Source organism: Dama dama, chromosome Y (assembly GCF_033118175.1).
Source record: "Dama dama isolate Ldn47 chromosome Y, ASM3311817v1, whole genome shotgun sequence".
Classification (NCBI taxonomy): Eukaryota; Metazoa; Chordata; class Mammalia; order Artiodactyla; family Cervidae; genus Dama; species Dama dama.
Window position 1 is genome coordinate 14,432,262 of NC_083715.1, and position 20,245 is coordinate 14,452,506.

General features: G+C 54.9%; 2 pseudogenes; both read right to left on the reverse strand.

Moving 5' to 3' along the window:
* Positions 1-3,366: 3,366 nt before the first annotated feature.
* Positions 3,367-5,610, reverse strand: LOC133053660 (testis-specific Y-encoded protein 1-like; annotated as a pseudogene).
* Positions 5,611-14,318: 8,708 nt separating this feature from the next.
* LOC133053640 (testis-specific Y-encoded protein 1-like) lies at positions 14,319-19,546 on the reverse strand (annotated as a pseudogene).
* Between the last annotated feature and the right edge of the window lie 699 nt (positions 19,547-20,245).

The window sequence follows — 20,245 nt, forward strand, 5'->3', positions numbered from 1 at the left end:
TGCTTATGCTCCAGTGTCGATGTATCTCCAAAACCTTACACAAAAGGCAAGGGGTGCTGATGCTCCTGGCCAGGACATGGAAAGAATGCCCAGCACTTAAGATGGATGCCAAGGCCCTCGTAGCTGTTTGTGCAAAGGGCTGTAGGCTCAACCACCGCAGCTTCTGTGCTGGGATTGCAGCCCAATCTGTGTCTCGGCTCGGCTGCACTCACCGACCACGCCCAGGTGATTTCTTCCTGCCTCTCCTTTCTGCCAGAGGTCTGGGATGCAGGCGTCTATTTCCATGTAGAACTGGCTAACTCAGTGAGATCATAGGGCATGATTCCCTGGCTTCACTGCTTCTGCTGGCCAGAGTTTATGTTCCCTTCATGTTTCAGATGTCCTTTCTTGCGACACCTAGCTCGGTGTCTTCCGACTGCTCACCCTCACAAGTGTCTTGTAGGCGCTTCTGTGCACGAATATGCACACATATCCACGCTCACATCCCTGAGAGGAGACTTACACATGTGTGGAGGTACAGGCTTTCTTGTCCAGAAATATGGATTTTGGTAAGCACCCGACATGCTTTGTCCATGTTATTTTCCTTCACTTGCTGGTTGATCCTGTCAGCTTGCACTTCTATCTTATTGATGTGTGCTCAATGTTGACAAAATCTTGGCATTGTTCATGACAGGGACAGACCTGCAGAGAGTCTGGCAGGCCTGGAAGTGCTCGGTATGGACAGCTGAGTGAGTTGTGCCTGTGTTCCACATTCTCCCATAACATCGTGCAGGTTCACAATACCAGTCATGTTGGCATGATTCCATTACTTGTGCTTTGCTTCAGGGAACCAGAAAACAAGGGCCTTTGGGCTCAGCTGACTTGGAGAACTGCATTCTCCGTGTGCACGTCTCTACATCATGCCTTGTCAAGTCTGTGCCCCATTGCATGCCTAAACCCATTAAGGCCCACAGCATTCTGGCTGTGGGCCCCTCTCCTCCTTTTCTTGGAACTTTCTGTGTGCACCTGACTACTGTGCCCCCAGCGCTCCCTCCCTGTAGCTGGAAAAGTCCAACGAGATGCCCAAGGCTCCAACAGCCCCAAGAGACTGTGGCAAGCCGGGAATGATACAATGTCATGAAGAAGTTGCACATGCATCTACAGGGTCTCTTCCAGTAGACGGCATGGGATCTGAGGCCAGAAAGGGAAGGTGGCACCCCTAGAACTAGTCCCTTCAGTTTACTATTACCCAGACCCACGGAGTCCCTGAACAGATGATGCCCTGGCAAACTGGCCCTTTTAGGCCAAGAGCTCATGTCCTTCTTGGGCAGAAAGCACCATTTCTATCTCAAGTGCAGCCAGAGGGCTTGATCTCACCCAAGCCCTCAATAATTTGATAAATGCCAAGCCTTTATTTCAGTTGCTCTCACGAGGCCCAGGTAGGACTCTGGAAAGACAGGCATCCATGCTTGCCGACCTAGCCCACGTGCCAAGGAAGGCAGTCCCAAGCTGTGCCCAGTGACAAAGAACACGGACACCTGGAAAGTAGGATCCCTCTTAGTCTCGCATGGTGCAGATCCCCTAAGACCAAATCGGAGATTCTGCTCCAGCGAGACTGCCAGAATCCACCCTCAATTTCAGACTGTCAGCTTTGCCACGCTGGCATTACAGCCAAGGGCAAGACCCCAGAGGAGGGAAGGGATTCACGTCAGGGGGCTCAGCACGAACCTTGAGGTGTCTTTTGGCAAGACCACGGAAAACCAGCAGGCTCTGAGAGGACCCCAGGGCCCTCCTTGTCTCCCACTGTCTCAAGGTACCTTGGGACAAGCAGCCAGCCCACCATCTTTGCGTCCTCCCACTTTCCTGCCTCACAGGCACACTCGGCAGAGGGACACACATGTACACCCCACACATGTGCTCTCCTCGCATTTCTGCACTTCCAGGGAGGTTGCAAGTGCCTGGCGGCATGCCACGCTCACACCCTGTGCCTGCTAGGTTGCCTGGGGTTTCACACGGACAGCCTACCTCAGCACAGCTGACACGTAGTATTCGATCATGTCAATGTGTGCTCCTTCGGGAGGGAGCGTGCTGCCTGACAGGCTGATCCTTGGCAGCACGGACCCAGGACTTCTCCCATGTATTTTTTCACATATGTGGAACAAGGCTCCAGGGCAGCAGGCTCTCTGTGACTCCTCCTCCTCCGGGTCTCTGCCCTTCTCTACAGGACCTTAGCCTCCTCACCACCACAGGTCCTGCCATAGCCACGTCCAATATTTCCATCAGCTGGCCCACTCTGCCACAGACTCAGGGGTACACAGGCAGTGGTTTCAAAGCCCAGCCGCACCTGATTTGCCCTGGACGAATCCTCTGACAACCCAAACCTCGACCTGGTCCAAATACACAATATAACACGGTAGAAAATGTGAACATGTTTTATTTTTCGGTCTAGTTGCACACAAGGTGTCCATGCTCTGAATTATCAATGGCCCTCCGTTCCTCTTTCCCACCATGGACAGGATCACTGCAGAGATACTTTGAACAACAACCCTCATTCTGGGGACGCCTCATGACTTTTCTTCTCGTCGCTTGGCAGTTCATCTCCTGACACCTTCATCTGTGCGTCTGCCCTGAGCCAGGAACACACACACACACACACAGACCCACATTAACACAGGTGACACAAGACCACATGTGTATATACACACACACTCGACATGTGGACCCAAACACAAACAGGGAACACAGCTCTGTCAGTAGCTGAAGATGCCCGTTCCCAGCAATGTGGGAAATGGCATCAGTAGGCACCATGTTCTTGCCTTGGGGCCCGCTGCCCACCTCGTCCCGCAGCTCTTCCGTATTTTCCGAAGCCGGCCTGAAACCGGTCCCAGCATGTCCTGCGTGGTGGCGGTGAGACGGCAAGTGGTGGATGTGGAAATTCACAGACGACCCCAAAGTCAGCACCTAAGTACACTGGAATCCCAGAGAGGACACCCTCTAGTCATAGGCTATCCCAGGAGCAGAGGCGGGAGGAAAGGACCCAGAAAATCTCAAACTTTCTGAGCAGCAGAAGGCCGGGGATAGCGCGATTGACCAAAGGGTGATTCTGACAAACAGACGTCATTCACCCTGCCTCGAGCAGAATCACCGAGGTTTCTGGCATTGCAACCACATCTGCTTGGAGGGAGACTTCCTTCACTCACGGCCACACCGAGTCCCCACGCCTCCAGTCTCAGCACGTCACCTGCTACGTGCATGACCCAATCCCAGGCTCCGCAGCCAGCTCGCATAAGCCTCAGGATTCCATTGTGGGAAAGGACAGGGCCTCTGCCTCTAAACGGATGTCCCCTCAGGGTCCCCCTGCAGACCCGCTCACCACCTTTGTTTCTGTCAGCTACCTCTCATGGCACAAATTTCCTCCCTGGGGTAGTACTTCAGGGGATCGTCCCACGCGTCCTGGCCAATGATCTGATGGCAATAAGAGCAAGGTCAGCCCGGGGCTGACCAGGCCCCTAAGCCTCCCGTGAGAAGCCAAGAGCTCCAACATCAATCGCCAACTGTGCGCAGGCCCAAACCAAACGCACCTCAGCAATCCTGTTCGATTCTGGGCAGTTGTGGCCTGACTGCCAATTGAGAAATTTCAGGCTCCTGGTGTCCAGCCTGCGGCTGGGTGCTCCCCGTTCAAAGTCCCAGAACCAGTGGACTGGTGTGGAATGACGTGCCCTATACCCCGTAGAAAGACAGGGAGAAAGGGGCAGATGCGGCAGGAGAAACGTCCACCCACACCCCAAACCCCGGCCCCCTTGCATACCCACACTCACCACCGTGGGAGCCACGTTTACCAGTGATGTCAGGGTAACATTCCTTATCAATCACCGTGTGCCAGAAGTACGGGTTGTCCCGAAAGGAGAAGATCAGCTTGCAGCGGGACCTTGGATGGCTCCGCACTTGCACCTGCCAGCACAGGGAGGAAGGAAAAGGTGCAAGCATCGAGGGGCCTCTGCTTGCCTCCCAGGCGGGCCTTAACAGCCTCCATGACGCCTCTGTAAAGTCTCACAGTACAGGCCCATGAATAACACCATCCCCCACCTCCCTGTCAAGTGCCCTACCGACCCATCCTCAGCCTCCCTCTCTGACCTTGAAGTCAATCATGTACCTTAGAAAATCTTCATCCTGGGCGCTGATTATGATTGACACTTGAGGGTTGTTCATAATCTGCTTTGGGTCAAGGAGACATTCAGGTCACATGCCGGGCCAAAAACAGCCTGGGGCAACAACTCTAGTCTGGCCTGGAGAAGGACACTGGAACAAGCATCTGCAAGGATGCTTGGCACTCGCGCTTGCACGGCCACGACTCTCTCCTTCAGACCAAGCCTTACCACCAGACCTGCTCATGGCTCTGGGTTTCCTGTGCTGTTTTGCAGGTCAGGTGGTCTGCAACCCAAAAGCAGGGGTGATTTCTCACCTCTGCTGCGCGCCTCCTGGCCCGTGTTTGCTGGGTAGTGGCATGTCACTGGTAACATGGTTAGGACTTGCAGTCCTTGTGATTATTGAATCTGAAGGAAACTGGGGTGTGTGTGTGTGTTTATATGTGTGTCTGAATGTGTGTGTGTGTGTGTGTGTGTGTGTGTGAGAGACGTCCACGTCTGAGCTATTTCCGGTGATCATCCACATTTACAACAATAAATGTCTGCAGTTGCTGCTCTAGTGTACTCTCTCTGGTCATCCTGACCTAGAGGCCCTGGGTACTGATTCTACTCAGACGGAGGCCTGAAGGGGAAACCACGAGTCATGGCTTTGACACTTACAGGTGTGTCTCTGACCAGATACTCCTCGGCTGTGCCTTTGGAACCTGCCAGTACCCAGGAACACACTTCTGTCAATGGCCTGCACGACCCTTCCTCTACCCTCGCCACACACCTTCACCCCCCACTCCTGCACATGCTGCTGCTTTTGCTCCACTTCCTCCTCCTCTTCCTGACAGGCAAACAGCTAGTTGCCGCAGGAAGGATACAGCTTTGGCCCAGAAGCCGGGGATGCCCTGCAGTATGGCGCTTCTCCGAGCCAAGTGACGCATCCTTCTCACATGGTTCATTCGCATGAAGCGAACGGAGGCCCGGCAGTTTTCGTCACGCAGGGATCTCACTTCCAACTGCAGGGCGGTCAGTGCCTGTAGCACATTTGGCGCCGGCTGCTCACTCGGGCCTCCAGGTCTTTCCAGGCCCTGCTTCTCCAGTGTCTTCTCCTTCAGATCCTGGGAGGATCCCTGATCCCGCTCCTAATCTGCCACAACCTCCACCTCCTCCATAACGTCTTCCACCAGCAGCTGGCACACTCGCCCAATTCCCGCCTCGTCTCGTCCACCAGTCCCCCTCCGACCCCGCTGTCCTCCACCGCCTACACCACATAAAGGGTGACCTCTTCAACTGCTGCGCTACCTGGTGGCTCCAAAGTCCCATCTGTGCATGGCATGGCAATGGCAGGCCACCTGGCCACTGCCCCCTGAGCACCCGGGCTCCCAGCTAAGAAGGTCCGGAGTCCCGGGACGCTCCCACCTTCCTCTGGCCCCCTCTCAGGCTCCTCTGGGACATGGCTGTGACCCCGAGCTGGGGCAGATGCAAAGGGACCGGACATAATATCACAGCAAGTGGTGCGCAATGGCGGCCCAGGTGTAACCGGATGTGGCTCGCTACCACTTTGGGGTGGGGTGAGATCGGAATGGGCAGCACTTTGGGCCTGGTGTGTGCGGGTGTCCTGAGGTTGAAGAAAGGGCTTCCAGAAAGGCCAGGAGAGGGTGCCCGGAGATCAGCCCAACACGCGAGACCCCTAGGCTGTGAGACAGGCTCAGGTTGCTGGGTCAAATCGAGACCAATGGCAGAGAGGGTAGTGGGCGGCACCCTGAGGGAAACGCCCCTAGACCAGAGGGTGGCTTCCTCTCTTCTTTGGCTCCAGGGCAGAGACGTGGCCACACTCGGCTTCAGGGAGGGCAGGGCTATGGCATCTGGCGTTCCTGAAGTCGCTGGAATTGAATTGGCCTCTGGAATTTCAAGCCATGTGTACTCGCTCTGTAATCCAAAGAGCACACTGCTGTGTCCCATGGGACGGCCCATCCCTGGGAGCTCTCCCTGAGTGTCTAAATGTTAGGCAGGGGCACAAAGTGGCTGGATACTTTCCTCCCAGGGATAGGAGCCTGCTGCTGTCTGGATGGTCGGGGGGTGTGTACAAACCTCAACGTTTGCAACAATTGACCTCCACTCTTCTGGGGCACATGAGCAATACGGCAGAGATCTCTGTTTGTCTCTGCTTCACGGCTATCACTGTTTCTGGCGATCCTGCTGTGTGTGCACCAAGGAATGCTGTCTCTTTGTCTCCGATTCAATAAGTGGTACTGTGGTCCTCTGCTATTCTCTGGACACCAGCGATCAGAAGAGACGCTTAAACTTGGAGTGAAGTCAAGCCCTTCTCCTCAATGAGTCGCACCCACGGCAGATGAGATGGTTCTGGGCCACAGGGTCGGAGAGTGCTCTCTCAAACTGGAAAGCACACGGTGGGTGGTCACTGCTGAAGCACAGAAGGGACCGACGACACTCCTTCCCTCTCTGGGCAGACATGAATGCTACACAGGACTCTGGTGGCACGGCCACACCTTGCGCAGAGGGAGAAACGTGTCACAGTCTATTGGCATGACGGAATTCCCTGAAGCATGCTGGAATGCCTACCAGTGAGAGGCTAAGGACACCACCACGCTGAGTTCCATGACACACCAATGCCGGAGGCCTGCACGATGGCCCATTTACCCTATGCAGGCCCTTTCAAAGAGGTTCTGTTCTCCAGGTGAGAACACATCCCAGCCTACCAAGTGGCCCTGAAGCTGTGAGGCTGCTACCAACAAAACGACCCAGCTAATCCATCTTACCTATAGTCCTCATATGCGGTATCTGTGTTCTGCAAATTGTACAAAGAGAGATGTCTCACACTCGATGATTCTGCACGTAGCAGGTGCTTATGCTCCTGTGTCGATGTATCTCCAAAACCTTACACAAAAGGCAAGGGGTGCTGATGCTCCTGGCCAGGACATGGAAAGAATGCCCAGCACTTAAGATGGATGCCAAGGCCCTCGTAGCTGTTTGTGCAAAGGGCTGTAGGCTCAACCACCGCAGCTTCTGTGCTGGGATTGCAGCCCAATCTGTGTCTCGGCTTGGCTGCACTCACCGACCATGCCCAGGTGATTTCTTCCTGCCTCTCCTTTCTGCCAGAGGTCTGGGATGCAGGCGTCTATTTCCATGTAGAACTGGCTAACTCAGTGAGATCATAGGGCATGATTCCCTGGCTTCACTGCTTCTGCTGGCCAGAGTTTATGTTCCCTTCATGTTTCAGATGTCCTTTCTTGCGTCACCTAGCTTGGTGTCTTCCGACTGCTCACCCTCACAAGTGTTCTTGTAGGCGCTTCTGTGCACGAATATGCACACATGTCCACACTCACATCCCTGAGAGGAGACTTACACATGTGTGGAGGTACAGGCTTTCTTGTCCAGAAATATGGATTTTGGTAAGCACCCGACATGCTTTGTGCATGTTATTTTCCTTCACTTGCTGGTTGATCCTGTCAGCTTGCACTTCTATCTTATTGATGTGTGCTCAATGTTGACAAAATCTTGGCATTGTTCATGACAGGGACAGACCTGCAGAGAGTCTGGCAGGCCTGGAAGTGCTCGGTATGGACAGCTGAGTGAGTTGTGCCTGTGTTCCACATTCTCCCATAACATCGTGCAGGTTCACAATACCAGTCATGTTGGCATGATTCCATTACTTGTGCTTTGCTTCAGGGAACCAGAAAACAAGGGCCTTTGGGCTCAGCTGACTTGGAGAACTGCATTCTCCGTGTGCACGTCTCTACATCATGCCTTGTCAAGTCTGTGCCCCATTGCATGCCTAAACCCATTAAGGCCCACAGCATTCTGGCTGTGGGCCCCTCTCCTCCTTTTCTTGGAACTTTCTGTGTGCACCTGACTACTGTGCCCCCAGCGCTCCCTCCCTGTAGCTGGAAAAGTCCAACGAGATGCCCAAGGCTCCAACAGCCCCAAGAGACTGTGGCAAGCCGGGAATGATACAATGTCATGAAGAAGTTGCACATGCATCTACAGGGTCTCTTCCAGTAGACGGCATGGGATCTGAGGCCAGAAAGGGAAGGTGGCACCCCTAGAACTAGTCCCTTCAGTTTACTATTACCCAGACCCACGGAGTCCCTGAACAGATGATGCCCTGGCAAACTGGCCCTTTTAGGCCAAGAGCTCATGTCCTTCTTGGGCAGAAAGCACCATTTCTATCTCAAGTGCAGCCAGAGGGCTTGATCTCACCCAAGCCCTCAATAATTTGATAAATGCCAAGCCTTTATTTCAGTTGCTCTCACGAGGCCCAGGTAGGACTCTGGAAAGACAGGCATCCATGCTTGCCGACCTAGCCCACGTGCCAAGGAAGGCAGTCCCAAGCTGTGCCCAGTGACAAAGAACACGGACACCTGGAAAGTAGGATCCCTCTTAGTCTCGCATGGTGCAGATCCCCTAAGACCAAATCGGAGATTCTGCTCCAGCGAGACTGCCAGAATCCACCCTCAATTTCAGACTGTCAGCTTTGCCACGCTGGCATTACAGCCAAGGGCAAGACCCCAGAGGAGGGAAGGGATTCACGTCAGGGGGCTCAGCACGAACCTTGAGGTGCCTTTTGGCAAGACCATGGAAAACCAGCAGGCTCTGAGAGGACCCCAGGGCCCTCCTTGTCTCCCACTGTCTCAAGGAACCTTGGGACAAGCAGCCAGCCCACCATCTTTGTGTCCTCCCACTTTCCTGCCTCACAGGCACACTCGGCAGAGGGACACACATGTACACCCCACACATGTGCTCTCCTCGCATTTCTGCACTTCCAGGGAGGTTGCAAGTGCCTGGCGGCATGACACGCTCACACCCTGGGCCTGCTAGGTTGCCTGGGGTTTCACACGGACAGCCTACCTCAGCACAGCTGACACGTAGTGTTCGATCATACCAGTGTGTGCTCCTTCGGGAGGGAGCGTGCTGCCTGACAGGCTGATCCTTGGCAGCACGGACCCAGGACTTCTCCCATGTATTTTCTCACGTATGTGGAACAAGGCTCCAGGGCAGCAGGCTCTCTGTGACTCCTCCTCCTCCGGGTCTCTGCCCTTCTCTACAGGACCTTAGCCTCCTCACCACCACAGGTCCTGCCATAGCCACGTCCAACATTTCCATCAGCTGGCCCACTCTGCCACAGACTCAGGGGTACACAGGCAGTGGTTTCAAAGCCCAGCCGCACCTGATTTGCCCTGGACGAATCCTCTGACAACCCAAACCTCGACCTGGTCCAAATACACAATATAACACGGTAGAAAATGTGAACATGTTTTCTTTTTCGGTCTAGTTGCACACAAGGTGTCCATGCTCTGAATTATCAATGGCCCTCCATTCCTCTTTCCCACCATGGACAGGATCACTGCAGAGATACTTTGAACAACAACCCTCATTCTGGGGACGCCTCATGACTTTTCTTCTCGTCGCTTGGCAGTTCATCTCCTGACACCTTCATCTGTGCGTCTGCCCTGAGCCAGGAACACACACACACACACACAGACCCACATTAACACAGGTGACACAAGACCACATGTGTATATACACACACACTCGACATGTGGACCCAAACACAAACAGGGAACACAGCTCTGTCAGTAGCTGAAGATGCCCGTTCCCAGCAATGTGGGAAATGGCATCAGTAGGCACCATGTCCTTGCCTTGGGGCCCGCTGCCCACCTCGTCCCGCAGCTCTTCCGTATTTTCCGAAGCCGGCCTGAAACCGGTCCCAGCATGTCCTGCGTGGTGGCGGTGAGACGGCAAGTGGTGGATGTGGAAATTCACAGACGACCCCAAAGTCAGCACCTAAGTACACTGGAATCCCAGAGAGGACACCCTCTAGTCATAGGCTATCCCAGGAGCAGAGGCGGGAGGCAAGGACCCAGAAAATCTCAAACTTTCTGAGCAGCAGAAGGCCGGGAATAGCGCGATTGACCAAAGGGTGATTCTGACAAACAGACGTCATTCACCCTGCCTCGAGCAGAATCACCGAGGTTTCTGGCATTGCAACCACAGCTGCTTGGAGGGAGACTTCCTTCACTCACGGCCACACCGAGTCCCCACGCCTCCAGTCTCAGCACGTCACCTGCTACGTGCATGACCCAATCCCAGGCTCCGCAGCCAGCCCGCATGAGCCTCAGGATTCCATTGTGGGAAAGGACAGGGCCTCTGCCTCTAAACGGATGTCCCCTCAGGGTCCCCCTGCAGACCCGCTCACCACCTTTGTTTCTGTCAGCTACCTCTCGTGGCACAAATTTCCTCCCTGGGGTAGTACTTCAGGGGATCGTCCCACACGTCCAGACCAATGATCTGATGGCAATAAGAGCAAGGTCAGCCCGGGGCTGACCAGGCCCCTAAGCCTCCCGTGACAAGCCAAGAGCTCCAACATCAATCGCCAACTGTGCGCAGGCCCAAACCAAACGCACCTCAGCAATCCTGTTCGATTCTGGGCAGTTGTGGCCTGACTGCCAATTGAGAAATTTCAGGCTCCTGGTGTCCAGCCTGCGGCTGGGTGCTCCCCGTTCAAAGTCCTAGAACCAGTGGACTGGTGGGGAATGACGTGCCATATACCCTGTAGAAAGACAGGGAGAAAGGGGCAGATGCGGCAGGAGAAACGACCACCCACACCCCAAACCCCGGCCACCTTGCATACCCACACTCACCACCGTGGGAGCCACGTTTACCAGTGATGTCAGGGTAACATTCCTTATCAATCACCGTGTGCCAGAAGTACGGGTTGTCCCGAAAGGAGAAGATCAGCTTGCAGTGGGACCTTGGATGGCTCCGCACTTGCACGTGCCAGCGCAGGGAGGAAGGAAAAGGTGCAAGCATCGAGGGGCCTCTGCTTGCCTCCCAGGCGGGCCTTAACAGCCTCCATGACGCCTCTGTAAAGTCTCACAGTACAGGCCCATGAATAACACCATCCCCCACCTCCCTGTCAAGTGCCCTACTGACCCATCCTCAGCCCTCTCTGACCTTGAAGTCAATCATGTACCTTAGAAAATCTTCATCCTGGGCGCTGATTATGATTGACACTTGAGGGTTGTTCATAATCTGCTTTGGGTCAAGGAGACATTCAGGTCACATGCCGGGCCAAAAAGAGCCTGGGGCAACAGCTCTAGTCTGGCCTGGAGAAGGACACTGGAACAAGCATCTGCAACGATGCTTGGCACTCGCGCTTGCACGGCCACGACTCTCTCCTTCAGACCAAGCCTTACCACCAGACCTGCTCATGGCTCTGGGTTTCCTGTGCTGTTTTGCAGGTCAGGTGGTCTGCAACCCAAAAGCAGGGGTGATTTCTCACCTCTGCTGCGCGCCTCCTGGCCCGTGTTTGCTGGGTAGTGGCATGTCACTGGTAACATGGTTAGGACTTGCAGTCCTTGTGATTATTGAATCTGAAGGATACTGGGGTGTGTGTGTGTTTATATGTGTGTCTGAATGTGTGTGTTTGTGTGTGTGTGTGTGTGAGAGACGTCCACGTCTGAGCTATTTCCGGTGATCATCCACATTTACAACAATAAATGTCTGCAGTTGCTGCTCTAGTGTACTCTCTCTGGTCATCCTGACCTAGAGGCCCTGGGTACTGATTCTACTCAGACGGAGGCCTGAAGGGGAAACCACGAGTCATGGCTTTGACACTTACAGGTGTGGCTCTGACCAGATACTCCTCGGCTGTGCCTTTGGAACCTGCCAATACCCAGGAACACACTTCTGTCAATGGCCTGCACGACCCTTCCTCTACCCTCGCCACACACCTTCACCCCCCACTCCTGCACATGCTGCTGCTTTTGCTCCACTTCCTCCTCCTCTTCCTGACAGGCAAACAGCTAGTTGCCGCAGGAAGGATACAGTTTTGGCCCAGAAGCCGGGGATGCCCTGCAGTATGGTGCTTCTCCGAACCAAGTGACGCATCCTTCTCACATGGTTCATTCGCATGAAGCGAACGGAGGCCCGGCAGTTTTCGTCACGCAGGGATCTCACTTCCAACTTCAGGGTGGTCAGTGCCTGTAGCACATTTGGCGCCGGCTGCTCTCTCAGGCCTCCAGGTCTTTCCAGGCCCTGCTTCTCCAGTGTCTTCTCCTTCAGATCCTGGGAGGATCCCTGATCCCGCTCCTAATCTGCCACAACCTCCACCTCCTCCATAACGTCTTCCGCCAGCAGCTGGCACACTCGCCCAATTCCCGCCTCGTCTCGTCCACCAGTCCTCCTCCGACCCCGCTGTCCTCCACCGCCTACACCACATAAAGGGTGACCTCTTCAACTGCTGTGCTACCTGGTGGCTCCAAAGTCCCATCTGTGCATGGCATGGCAGTGGCAGGCCACCTGGCCACTGCCCCCTGAGCACCGGGGCTCCCAGCTAAGAAGGTCCGGAGTCCCGGGACGCTCCCACCTTCCTCTGGCCCCCTCTCAGGCTCCTCTGGGACATGGCTGTGACCCCGAGCTGGGGCAGATGCAAAGGGACCGGACATAATATCACAGCAAGTGGTGCGCAATGGCGGCCCAGGTGTAACCGGATGTGGCTCGCTACCACTTTGGGGTGGGGTGAGATCGGAATGGGCAGCACTTTGGGCCTGGTGTGTGCGGGTGTCCTGAGGTTGAAGAAAGGGCTTCCAGAAAGGCCAGGAGAGGGTGCCCGGGGATCAGCCCAACACGCCAGACCCTTGGCTGTGAGACAGGCTCAGGTTGCTGGGTCAAATCGAGACCAATGGCAGAGAGGGTAGTGGGCGGCACCCTGAGGGAAACGCCCCTAGACCAGAGGGTGGCTTCCTCTCTTCTTTGGCTCCAGGGCAGAGACGTGGCCACACTCGGCTTCAGGGAGGGCAGGGCTATTGCATCTGGCGTTCCTGAAGGCGCTGGCATTGAATTGGCCTCTGGAATTTCAAGCCATGTGTACTCGCTCTGTAATCCAAAGAGCACACTGCTGTGTCCCATGGGACGGCCCATCCCTGGGAGCTCTCCCTGAGTGTCTAAATGTTAGGCATGGGCACAAAGTGGCTGGATACTTTCCTCCCAGGGATAGGAGCCTGCTGCTGTCTGGATGGTCGGAGGGTGTGTACAAACCTCAACGTTTGCAACAATTGACCTCCACTCTTCAGGGGCACAAGAGCAATACGGCAGAGATCTCTGTTTGTCTCTGCTTCACGCCTATCACTGTTTCTGGCGATCCTGCTGTGTGTGCCCCAAGGAATGCTGTCTCTTTGTCTCCGACTCAATAAGTGGTACTGTGGTCCTCTGCTATTCTCTGGACACCAGCGATCAGAAGAGACGCTTAACCTTGGAGTGAAGTCAAGCCCTTCTCCTCAATGAGTCGCACCCACGGCAGATGAGATGGTTCTGGGCCACAGGGTCGGAGAGTGCTCTCTCAAACTGGAAAGCACACGGTGGCTGGTCACTGCTGAAGCACAGAAGGGACAGACGACCCTCCTTCCCTCTCTGGGCAGACATGAATGCTGCACAGGACTCTGGTGGCACGGCCACACCTTGCGCAGAGGGAGAAACGTGTCACAGTCTATTGGCATGACGGAATTCCCTGAAGCATGCTGGAATGCCTACCAGTGAGAGGCTAAGGACACCACCACGCTGAGTTCCATGACACACCAGTGCCGGAGGCCTGCACGATGGTCCATTTACCCTATGCAGGCCCTTTCAAAGAGGTTCTGTTCTCCAGGTGAGAACACATCCCAGCCTACCAAGTGGCCCCGAAGCTGTGAGGCTGCTACCAACAAAACAACCCAGCTAAGCCATCTTACCTATAGTCCTCATATGCGGTATCTGTGTTCTGCAAATTGTACAAAGAGAGATGTCTCACACTCGATGATTCTGCACGTAGCAGGTGCTTATGCTCCAGTGTCGATGTATCTCCAAAACCTTACACAAAAGGCAAGGGGTGCTCATGCTCCTGGCCAGGACATGGAAAGAATGCCCAGCACTTAAGATGGATGCCAAGGCCCTCGTAGCTGTTTGTGCAAAGGGCTGTAGGCTCAACCACCGCAGCTTCTGTGCTGGGATTGCAGCCCAATCTGTGTCTCGGCTCGCCTGCACTCACCGACCATGCCCAGGTGATTTCTTCCTGCCTCTCCTTTCTGCCCGAGGTCTGGGATGCAGGCGTCTATTTCCATGTAGAACTGGCTAACTCAGTGAGATCATAGGGCATGATTCCCTGGCTTCACTGCTTCTGCTGGCCAGAGTTTATGTTCCCTTCATGTTTCAGATGTCCTTTCTTGCGTCACCTAGCTCGGTGTCTTCCAACTGCTCACCCTCACAAGTGTTCTTGTAGGCGCTTCTGTGCACGAATATGCACACATGTCCACACTCACATCCCTGAGAGGAGACTTACACATGTGTGGAGGTACAGGCTTTCTTGTCCAGAAATATGGATTTTGGTAAGCACCCGACATGCTTTGTCCATGTTATTTTCCTTCACTTGCTGGTTGATCCTGTCAGCTTGCACTTCTATCTTATTGATGTGTGCTCAATGTTGACAAAATCTTGGCATTGTTCATGACAGGGACAGACCTGCAGAGAGTCTGGCAGGCCTGGAAGTGCTCGGTATGGACAGCTGAGTGAGTTGTGCCTGTGTTCCACATTCTCCCATAACATCGTGCAGGTTCACAATACCAGTCATGTTGGCATGATTCCATTACTTGTGCTTTGCTTCAGGGAACCAGAAAACAAGGGCCTTTGGGCTCAGCTGACTTGGAGAACTGCATTCTCCGTGTGCACGTCTCTACATCATGCCTTGTCAAGTCTGTGCCCCATTGCATGCCTAAACCCATTAAGGCCCACAGCATTCTGGCTGTGGGCCCCTCTCCTCCTTTTCTTGGAACTTTCTGTGTGCACCTGACTACTGTGCCCCCAGCGCACTCTCCCTGTAGCTGGAAAAGTCCAACGATATGCCCAAGGCTCCAACAGCCCCAAGAGACTGTGCAAGCCGGAAATGATACAATGTCATGAAGAAGTTGCACATGCATCTACAGGGTCTTTTCCAGTAGAAGGCATGGGATCTGAGGCCAGAAAGGGAAGGTGGCACCCCTAGAACTAGTCCCTTCAGTTTACTATTACCCAGACCCACGGAGTCCCTGAACAGATGATGCCCTGGCAAACTGGCCCTTTTAGGCCAAGAGCTCATGTCCTTCTTGGGCAGAAAGCACCATTTCTATCTCAAGTGCAGCCAGAGGGCTTGATCTCACCCAAGCCCTCAATAATTTGATAAATGCCAAGCCTTTATTTCAGTTGCTCTCACGAGGCCCAGGTAGGACTCTGGAAAGACAGGCATCCATGCTTGCCGACCTAGCCAACGTGCCAAGGAAGGCAGTCCCAAGCTGTGCCCAGTGACAAAGAACACGGACACCTGGAAAGTAGGACCCCTCTTAGTCTCGCATGGTGCAGATCCCCTAAGACCAAATGGGAGATTCTGCTCCAACGAGACTGCCAGATTCCACCCTCAATTTCAGACTGTCAGCTTTGCCAGGCTGGCATTACAGCCAAGGGCAAGACCCCAGAGGAGGGAAGGGATTCACGTCAGGGGGCTCAGCACGAACCTTGAGGTGTCTTTTGGCAAGACCACGGAAAACCAGCAGGCTCTGAGAGGACCCCAGGGCCCTCCTTGTCTCCCACTGTCTCAAGGTAACTTGGGACAAGCAGCCAGCCCACCATCTTTGTGTCCTCCCACTTTCCTGCCTCACAGGCACACTCGGCAGAGGGACACACATGTACACCCCACACATGTGCTCTCCTCGCATTTCTGCACTTCCAGGGAGGTTGCAAGTGCCTGGCGGCATGCCACGCTCACACCCTGTGCCTGCTAGGTTGCCTGGGGTTTCACACGGACAGCCTACCTCAGCACAGCTGACACGTAGTGTTCGATCATGCCAGTGTGTGCTCCTTCGGGAGGGAGCGTGCTGCCTGACAGGCTGATCCTTGGCAGCACGGACCCAGGACTTCTCCCATGTATTTTCTCACGTATGTGGAACAAGGCTCCAGGGCAGCAGGCTCTCTGTGACTCCTCCTCCTCCGGGTCTCTGCCCTTCTCTACAGGACCTTAGCCTCCTCACCACCACAGGTCCTGCCATAGCCACGTCCAATATTTCCATCAGCTGGCCCACTCTGCCACAGACTCAGGGGTACACAGGCAGTGGTTTCAAAGCCCAGCCGCACCTGATTTGCCCTGGACGAATCCTCTGACAACCCAAACCTCGACCTGGTCCAAATACACAATATAACACGGTAGAAAATGTGAACATGTTTTATTTTTCGGTCTAGTTGCACACAAGGTGTCCATGCTCTGAATTATCAATGGCCCTCCGTTCCTCTTTCCCACCATGGACAGGATCACTGCAGAGATACTTTGAACAACAACCCTCATTCTGGGGACGCCTCATGACTTTTCTTCTCGTCGCTTGGCAGTTCATCTCCTGACACCTTCATCTGTGCGTCTGCCCTGAGCCAGGAACACACACACACACACACACAGACCCACATTAACACAGGTGACACATGACCACATGTGTATATACACACACACTCGACATGTGGACCCAAACACAAACAGGGAACACAGCTCTGTCAGTAGCTGAAGATGCCCGTTCCCAGCAATGTGGGAAATGGCATCAGTAGGCACCATGTCCTTGCCTTGGGGCCCGCTGCCCACCTCGTCCCGCAGCTCTTCCGTATTTTCCGACGCCGGCCTGAAACCGGTCCCAGCATGTCCTGCGAGTGCCGGTGAGACGGCAAGTGGTGGATGTGGAAATTCACAGACGACCCCAAAGTCAGCACCTAAGTACACTGGAATCCCAGAGAGGACACCCTCTAGTCATAGGCTATCCCAGGAGCAGAGGCGGGAGGCAAGGACCCAGAAAATCTCAAACTTTCTGAGCAGCAGAAGGCCGGGGATAGCGCGATTGACCAAAGGGTGATTCTGACAAACAGACGTCATTCACCCTGCCTCGAGCAGAATCACCGAGGTTTCTGGCATTGCAACCACAGCTGCTTGGAGGGAGACTTCCTTCACTCACGGCCACACCGAGTCCCCACGCCTCCAGTCTCAGCACGTCAACTGCTACGTGCATGACCCAATCCCAGGCTCCGCAGCCAGCCGGCATGAGCCTCAGGATTCCATTGTCGGAAAGGACAGGGCCTCTGCCTCTAAACGGATGTCCCCTCAGGGTCTCCCTGCAGACCCGCTCACCACCTTTGTTTCTGTCAGCTACCTCTCGTGGCACAAATTTCCTCCCTGGGGTAGTACTTCAGGGGATCGTCCCACGCGTCCTGGCCAATGATCTGATGGCAATAAGAGCAAGGTCAGCCCGGGGCTGACCAGGCCCCTAAGCCTCCCGTGAGAAGCCAAGAGCTCCAACATCAATCGCCAACTGTGCGCAGGCCCAAACCAAACGCACCTCAGCAATCCTGTTCGATTCTGGGCAGTTGTGGCCTGACTGCCAATTGAGAAATTTCAGGCTCCTGGTGTCCAGCCTGCGGCTGGGTGCTCCCCGTTCAAAGTCCCAGAACCAGTGGACCGGTGTGGAATGACCTGCCCTATACCCTGTAGAAAGACAGGGAGAAAGGGGCAGATGCAGCAGGAGAAACGTCCACCCACACCCCAAACCCCAGCCACCTTGCATACCCACACTCACCACCGTGGGAGCCACGTTTACCAGTGATGTCAGGGTAACATTCCTTATCAATCACCGTGTGCCAGAAGTACGGGTTGTCCCGAAAGGAGAAGATCAGCTTGCAGCGGGACCTTGGATGGCTCAGCACTTGTACCTGCCAGCACAGGGAGGAAGGAAAAGGTGCAAGCATTGAGGGGCCTCTGCTTGCCTCCCAGGAGGGCCTCAACAGCCTCCATGACGCCTCTGTAAAGTCTCACAGTACAGGCCCATGAATAACACCATCCCCCACCTCCCTGTCAAGTGCCCTACTGACCCATCCTCAGCCTCCCTCTCTGACCTTGAAGTCAATCATGTACCTTAGAAAATCTTCATCCTGGGCGCTGATTATGATTGACACTTGAGGGTTGTTCATAATCTGCTTTGGGTCAAGGAGACATTCAGGTCACATGCCGGGCCAAAAAGAGCCTGGGGCAACAGCTCTAGTCTGGCCTGGAGAAGGACACTGGAACAAGCATCTGCAAGGACGCTTGGCACTCGCGCTTGCACGGCCACGACTCTCTCCTTCAGACCAAGCCTTACCACCAGACCTGCTCATGGCTCTGGGTTTCCTGTGCTGTTTTGCAGGTCAGGTGGTCTGCAACCCAAAAGCAGGGGTGATTTCTCACCTCTGCTGCGCGCCTCCTGGCCCGTGTTTGCTGGGTAGTGGCATGTCACTGGTAACATGGTTAGGACTTGCAGTCCTTGTGATTATTGAATCTGAAGGAAACTGGGGTGTGTGTGTGTTTATATGTGTGTCTGAATGTGTGTGTGTGTGTGTGTGAGAGAGACGTCCACGTCTGAGCTATTTCCGGTGATCATCCACATTTACAACAATAAATGTCTGCAGTTGCTGCTCTAGTGTACTCTCTCTGGTCATCCTGACCTAGAGGCCCTGGGTACTGATTCTACTCAGACGGAGGCCTGAAGGGGAAACCACGAGTCATGGCTTTGACACTTACAGGTGTGGCTCTGACCAGATACTCCTCGGCTGTGCCTTTGGAACCTGCCAATACCCAGGAACACACTTCTGTCAATGGCCTGCAGGACCCTTCCTCTACCCTCGCCACACACCTTCACCCCCCACTCCTGCACATGCTGCTGCTTTTGCTCCACTTCCTCCTCCTCTTCCTGACAGGCAAACAGCTAGTTGCCGCAGGAAGGATACAGCTTTGGCCCAGAAGCCGGGGATGCCCTGCAGTATGGCGCTTCTCCGAACCAAGTGACGCATCCTTCTCACATGGTTCATTCGCATGAAGCGAACGGAGGCCCGGCAGTTTTCGTCACGCAGGGATCTCACTTCCAACTGCAGGGCGGTCAGTGCCTGTAGCACATTTGGCGCCGGATGCTCACTCGGGCCTCCAGGTCTTTCCAGGCCCTGCTTCTCCAGTGTCTTCTCCTTCAGATCCTGGGAGGATCCCTGATCCCGCTCCTAATCTGCCACAACCTCCACCTCCTCCATAACGTCTTCCGCCAGCAGCTGGCACACTCGCCCAATTCCCGCCTCGTCTCGTCCACCAGTCCCCCTCCGACCCCGCTGTCCTCCACCGCCTACACCACATAAAGGGTGACCTCTTCAACTGCTGTGCTACCTGGTGGCTCCAAAGTCCCATCTGTGCATGGCATGGCAATGGCAGGCCACCTGGCCACTGCCCCCTGAGCACCCGGGCTCCCAGCTAAGAAGGTCCGGAGTCCCGGGACACTCCCACCTTCCTCTGGCCCCCTCTCAGGCTCCTCTGGGACATGGCTGTGACCCCGAGCTGGGGCAGATGCAAAGGGACCGGACATAATATCACAGCAAGTGGTGCGCAATGGCGGCCCAGGTGTAACCGGATGTGGCTCGCTACCACTTTGGGGTGGGGTGAGATCGGAATGGGCAGCACTTTGGGCCTGGTGTGTGCGGGTGTCCTGAGGTTGAAGAAAGGGCTTCCAGAAAGGCCAGGAGAGGGTGCCCGGAGATCAGCCCAACACGCGAGACCCCTAGGCTGTGAGACAGGCTCAGGTTGCTGGGTCAAATCGAGACCAATGGCAGAGAGGGTAGTGGGCGGCACCCTGAGGGAAACGCCCCTAGACCAGAGGGTGGCTTCCTCTCTTCTTTGGCTCCAGGGCAGAGACGTGGCCACACTCGGCTTCAGGGAGGGCAGGGCTATTGCATCTGGCGTTCCTGAAGGCGCTGGCATTGAATTGGCCTCTGGAATTTCAAGCCATGTGTACTCGCTCTGTAATCCAAAGAGCACACTGCTGTGTCCCATGGGACGGCCCATCCCTGGGAGCTCTCCCTGAGTGTCTAAATGTTAGGCAGGGGCACAAAGTGGCTGGATACTTTCCTCCCAGGGATAGGAGCCTGCTGCTGTCTGGATGGTCGGGGGGTGTGTACAAACCTCAACGTTTGCAACAATTGACCTCCACTCTTCTGGGGCACAAGAGCAATACGGCAGAGATCTCTGTTTGTCTCTGCTTCACACCTATCACTGTTTCTGGCGATCC